We start from the raw sequence: 7048 nt of genomic DNA on the forward strand, positions 1-7048 counted from the left end.
CATTTCTTCTATACTTCTATCCAACGACCTATTTTACAATAGCTCTACTCCCTGTTCCTCCCCCTTCCTAAAACGGTTATCTGGGGCCAGCCAAATATGTAAAATGTCCATTTTTGTACCGAAAGTCCCAAGACATTCCCATTATGAGATGGATTCAAGTATTTTATACTGATGTAACCAATTAATTTGATATCACTGCCACTAAATAAATGACATGTGAAGGGTTCATACCCAGTAAAATCTATACAGTGTTAATTTAATTGAGAGTGTACAAATGGACCCACAGGTCCAAATGCTTCCATTTGTGCACTCTCAGAATTAAATTACCACTATGGATTTTAGGAGAAGGAGAGGGAGGCAGGCTGAACAGAGATGATGGCAGAAGGTGAAGTAAAAGATTGAGGAGAAAGAGAAGTAGAGGAGGAGGGAGATTCTAATTAGGGAAATGAAACCTTGTGCTTGGCACGGCACCACAAATAAATCAACCAATGACAGACCCTCCTCTCAGCCTGTCAGCCCCTCTCCTGTCAAAACGACCAATTAAACCAAAGCTAATTTCCCTGTTAACCCTGAGAAAGACACTCTAAAGTAAAGCTTTATCTCTCCTGTGTGTGCAAGCACAGACATGCACGAATGCACACACTCACACTGTCACATTGGGCATAAAATGTTTATTTTTTTTCTTCTTTTCTTCTTTTTCTTTTTTACATATCAGCATAACCACTTCAACCCGATATACTTAGGTGTAGGGGGTCCCCCATCCCAGGGGCCTATACTTTTCCCCCTCTACACCATAAATATATCCGATCAGAGCTCCCAACGCATTAGGTTGAGGCGTGTTGTGAGATTGTAGATTGCCCGTTTTAGCCAAATGTTCACATATTACAAGAAGCCCAGAATAGGGATAGTGGGATTCATGTGGTTCAAATAAAAAAATGCTCTTACGACATCCAAAATACATCACCTAAAAAAATAACAGTAAAAAATGACAACAAAAATCAAGCAAGTTGCCCATGTTGTCCATACTGTTTATGTAACCTCTATTACATCATTCAGATTGTCTCCTGGCTTGGTCAGAAAATGTGAAAGAAAGTGGAATGTTTTATTTCAGTGGCCCCCAACCAAGAACTAGATATAAAACAAAATGAAATGAAACAAACAAATAAATATGTTTAAACGCAGCCTTGTTAGACACCGGAGTGATACAAGGGCATGAAAGAGAGGTGGAGAGGTAGAGAAGGGTCAGGTGAGGTGCATAATATTGAATTATGCATCTCCCTTCACCCTCCCCACACACATGCACACACACACACACACACACACACACACACACACACACACACACACACACACGTGCATGCACGCGTGTGCACGCGCACGCATACTTCTGATTAAACACAGCAAACAAGAATGGTGGGAGTGTCAGCGAACCACGAGGCTAATTGAACTGTCACATTTTATGTGTTTTTCTCTCCCTCCGCTGTGGAAGGATACAGACAGAATGATGAGGCCCAGATGAAAAAATGCAGGCCTGATGGTCAGAGAAAGATGGGATGAAGAGGAGAGGAGAGAGGAGGCGAGGCAGACGAGTTGATTAGGAAGAGGTGTTGTTATCACTCAAGTGTCTGTCTGTCCTCAATCATAGCTTTATGTTTCATGGCTGCTTAAAAACATAGAGGGAGAGAAAAACGGAAACAAAATAAATCAGATTATATTCAAGTAGTTATACCTGTCCATGCTGCATACAAATACATCTCATTTGTTTTAAGAGCCCTTATGTGGATATAGCTGCAATATTTCAATATTGTTTTTAAGATTTCAATTTATCGCTGCTGACAGGTGGGGAATGTGTAACTCCTCTATACTTATTAAGCTTTACCTTAACGGATTGAGACTTGATAGCTTAATGAAGCCCATTACAAGTATACGAATGTCTAGGAGTGTGGGGATAAGGCTATTTTTGTAACTTTCATCCCTGACAATATTGAAATCTGGTTTCAGATTCTTGAAGCTTTAACCCAGCTGAAACTGTTTGCCTGATACTTTTCCTGATCTGGTAATGGTGCTTTTCACTTTTGCCTTACAGTAAAATGATCTGTATAAATGTGTGTACAAACATTTTAAGAGTTAAAGGGATTTAAATTGATAAATTATCGTTGAGAAGAATAATGACTGACTAGAAGCTACTTCACCTGGCTGCCCCCATCACAGGCTATCTTTTTTTGTCTTGTTCTGTCTTGTCTTGTTTTCTACTGTACAGGACTAGCCTCTCATAGCCAGCCTTCAGGCAGGCTAAGTCTGGCCCCTCTCAATTGTGGGAGGACTTCACAGCGGAAGTGGTGACGAGCCAACCACATTCGTCTGGAACAGGCTATAACCAAACAGGGCCCACGCAGTATGCAAATATGGGATGGGACATTTAAAAATAAATCTAACACTGTGAGAGACAAGACTAATATCCATCAGTGATATTAGTATCGCTACGCGAGGCTAGTCCATAACAATTGATTGATTGATTTTTTTATTTCACAGTATGCAGAATGGGTACATTACAAGCGAAAGCACAAGTCAATACAAAAACTGTTACTGTGGACGACACCATGAATAAACAAATATACACTAATAAACACAAAACAGGCCTGGGTCTCATTGCATGCAATCTCAAACGTTCATCCCTCCCCCAATAAATTACTACTACTCTACACAAAATCTTAGAGAGTTATGATTTTCAAACACCAAGTTCATAACAATGCATTTCAAGTATTACTCATTTTAACTCACTTGCAGCAGGTCCGTATGTCCACCACATTGGTCCCAAAAAACATATCTCAAAAACTACTGGCTGGATTAACATGGAATTGCTGTGCACCTTTATGCTCCCCGAAGGATGAACCTTAACAGATTTTGGTGATCCTGTGCACTTTACCCCAATAGATCTTAGCCAAACATCTCAGTAGCACACAATATATTGTAAAATCTAATGGCTGGATTGCCATGTAACTTGCTGGACACATTTGTGCTCCCTGAAGTAGGAGTAGTACTAATATTTTGCCCTTTCCTTCCTTGTGCCAGCTAGGCAGGGATACTCAAATAGATTTACCTGTGGGCCACATTACAAAAATGGCAAGGGGCCAGGGGCCAGTAGATAAAATTACGACATTAATGATACTTGATAACTTCTCTCTTTCCGCAATTTCCATTTCCGCAATTTCCTCAATTTCCATTTCCGCAATTTCCGCAATTTCCATTTCCACCATTTCCGCAATTTCCGCAATTACCATTTCCGCAATTTCCATTTCCGCAATTTCCGCAATTTCCATTTCCACCATTTTCGCAATTACAATTTCCGCAATTTCCGCAATTTCCGCAATTTCCATTTCCATTTCCAACTATTAATGTTTCATCATTCAAATAAAATAGAATTCTGTCCGTTTAGCTATAAAATTATGTCAGGGAATAGGGATACACAGTATATGTCTTTCATTTGCATTGCATCTCCCCCCCCCCCCCAAGCTTTTATTTTCGTTCGAGTAATAGTACAACTCTAATAGTATTACTTATAATAATGTAATTAAAGATAACTTCATTCAGATTTATTTATTTTTATTTCATTTTCCAGATTATTTTTTCTTCTTTTTTTTTAGATTTTCATTGGTGGGCCAGTCATAATGATCCCGCGGGCCTGATGTGGCCCGCGGGCCTGAGGTTGAGTAGGAGTGGCATGGCCTCCAGGGACTGCTAATAGGGCTTTTAAGCTTAGTCTTGTTAAGGGGAACGCCACAAGAGCACAGACTAGATCTCCCACGGAGCAACAGATGTGTGACTCTGACTCTCCTCTCCCACCACCATTACCCTGTCCCCCGTCACTGCCCACATCTTTGTGTCCCCACCAGCCATACGTGTGTCTGTACCCTCCTCTCATTCACAGAACAGTGCTGAGGACTAATTACTGAGGTGCTCCTTCCCCTTTGCCTCATCGCTCCTTTTCTCCCCTCCTGTCCTCCACTCCCCCCTATCTCATTGTGCTGTCATCTATCTGTTTTACTGTGCTAAGTAGTAATCACCCAATCTCCAAAACCCTCCTCCCACCTCCCCACCTCTCCTCTCTTCCTCTCCTCCACATTATGTTGATGTCTCACTTGGGACAGCCATCATTAATCACATCATTTTGAACGAGTTTGAACTTTGCAACCCTGAATGGCCACCCCTGCTCAACCAGGAAGTATTCTATTCCCCTGCGGTCCATCAGGCCAATCAAGGGAAGACTGAGGCATGACAATAAATAGTATGGCAATGACCGATGACAGATACGAGAGTAGAGAACAGACAGGAGAACAACAGGCTTTGTTATTCATATTATCTGTTGGGGCTTTGGGGGAGGTTGTTTTTCCATGAAAGTTATGCTTCATCAAATATTCAAACATTGTTATTCTCCTTGTCAGTTTATCTCAGCCTGGGAAGGGCAAATAATATTCCCCTTGGCAAAATATTTACAACATAATTTATACATAATTGCTTTTGTAAAAAATCCATTTGCCTATCCGAAATCATTGTCTCTTGCAATCACTCCTACTGTAAGAGTGATCATGTCTTTTAATAATTGTACTGGCATGCACGCTTGTCACTGAGTGAATGACTGCACGACTCCGCAACAGACAAAACCAATTGGATTACCTTATAGTGAACACACACACACCAATATTCTAGGAACTGTGTTGGAGAGGATAGTTCACAAGTGATGTGTACACAAGTGATGCCTCTACAAATCGCAAGTTACAACTTAGCACGGTACTTATTCAATTACACTCCCAATATTGTGTGGGGACTGCTGGTATGGTGTAACCCCTGTGTCTGTTTACAAAAGGTCAGCTAGATTCACCCACAGGGTTAACCTTTGTACCACATTTGTGTATGAATAGAAGCAGGGTTGAATGGTGTCTTTACGGCTGAGGAGAGGAGAGACGTCATTTCTGTGATATAGCCCGGTGTGTGTGTGTGTGTGTGTGTGTGTGTGTGTGTGTGTGTGTGTGTGTGTGTGTGTGTGTGTGTGTGTGTGTGTGTGTGTGTGTGTGTGTGTGTGTGTGTGTGTGTGTGTGCATGCAAGGCAAGAGCATCTGTGTCTCTCCTCTATAGCTGCTCCCCAGAAGAGGCACTTCTCCTGGCTCCTTCACAAGGAGATCATCTCGTTGTGTGGAGAAGAGTACTCTGGAAGAGGGCCTATTTTATTTGCACAGTGACAAAACAAACAACTAAGGGGAAAGGGGAAGCTATAGCCTACTAATTGAAGTGGGTGTCAATTAAAGTGTGCATGTCAAGTATTGCACTGCATTCTGCGTCTACAGAAGAGCTTCCTGAGAGAGAGAGGTAAAAGGGTGAATGGTGGTGAATGGTATCTAACATACTACCGTTGATCTTAATTAACTGGAGAAAAATGTCAATGTGTCAATTTAAAACTCTGAGAGCAAAGGATTTTAATGTACAAATATACATTTGTACACTCTCATAATTAAACCGGTGACCTTGCGTGCACATTAACATTGGTGTGCTTCTGTGCTGGACCTGAATGTATTAATTTGGCTTTTGCAATTAAGCCCATTGCGTGGAAGGGAGACAATGTTCATTGTTTCCACCTGTATAGATGTGATTCTCCCTGTGCTCTCTTCAAGGTATATAATTAACTGTACAAAGTGTCAAGATATGAATCCTATCTTTTTATGGTTAGATAACCTGTCTGCAAGCTGCCAGTTCATACGTGCCAATAATGTTATAGCAGTGCAATTAAACACAAAGCCTTCTTTGTAAAGGATTATTAAGGTGGTGGCCAAGTCACCATAAAACACAATATATGACTATGTTACCAAACGTCCTATCACTTTAGTCGTGCTAAATTTGGCATAAACGGCTGATAAATGAGTTCTTAATCTCTACGATGACTTTCATGTAATCCTCTTTGATGTAATGATCTGCTGTACCTTTATTAAATGGTGTGATGTCCCCCCCGGGCCCCTCCCATGCATCAGATCAGAGAGTGTTAATCATTTTACAGCCAGCCATCAACCCAAAGCCATTATAACTGAGTTCTATTGTAATACTTTACACATCAGAGGCCTGGCTATGTATCAATGACAAGGGAATGGAGTTTGAGACCTAATTACAGCGAGGGAAAAAACAGGAAGGACATAAACTACTATGTTTAAACAATGGAAATTGTTTTATTTTGTGATTGTGTTGCGCTAGAGTTTACCTTGCAGTTTAATTGCTGCCTGCTGTCGAGAAAGTACTGAAGGAACAGAACAATAGGCTGCAGAACAGTGATTCTCAACGTGTGGGCCATGCAGGGATCAAGTAAAGTGTGCCCACTAATAATTGGCAAAACACTAAAGATTTTAATGATAATATAGAATTAATATAAAACATAAGTATATGTAAAAAAAATCATTGTGATACCAAAAAAATAGGAATACTCCACTTATGAATAGAATAGAATAAATCAGTTGCATCACTGTTGGGGGTCGGTGCCCCAACACCAACCAGTTCATTTTCCAGTAATAGAGTATGTATATAAGTGAGTGGCATATGGTGTGGCAAAGTGAGTTTAACGTTGTTTAATGCAAGCAGACGCATTAGAGAGGGATTTGCTGACTGCATTCTGTGCGGCACCTTGTAAATATTTGTGTCCTTGTATTTGTATCTCTTATGTGGACATAAATAAATGATTAAAATGTGTGTGTGTGTGTGTGTGTGTTTGTTTTCCTGTGTCTACGTAAGTACACATTTTCCGTAAATTAGTTTAATTTATAAGTTTAATTTTGTAGCTGTTACCAACAACCACATTATTTCAATGTTGCATGTTTTTAATTCAAATGAATGAAAACGAATGAAATAGCAGATAAACTATGGTTTAAGTGGTTAAGTCTTTTAATTTAGTATGTTTGTTATACTCATTTCGTATCTCTCTGCTCTTTTCTGTACCAGGGCCAACTGTGGTGCTGCTATGACACCTGAATTACCCTCAGGATCAATAAACACGCACACACACGTATACACG

Source organism: Protomyctophum bolini, assembly GCF_963924005.1.
Source record: "Protomyctophum bolini genome assembly, chromosome: 16".
Lineage (NCBI taxonomy): Eukaryota > Metazoa > Chordata > Actinopteri > Myctophiformes > Myctophidae > Protomyctophum > Protomyctophum bolini.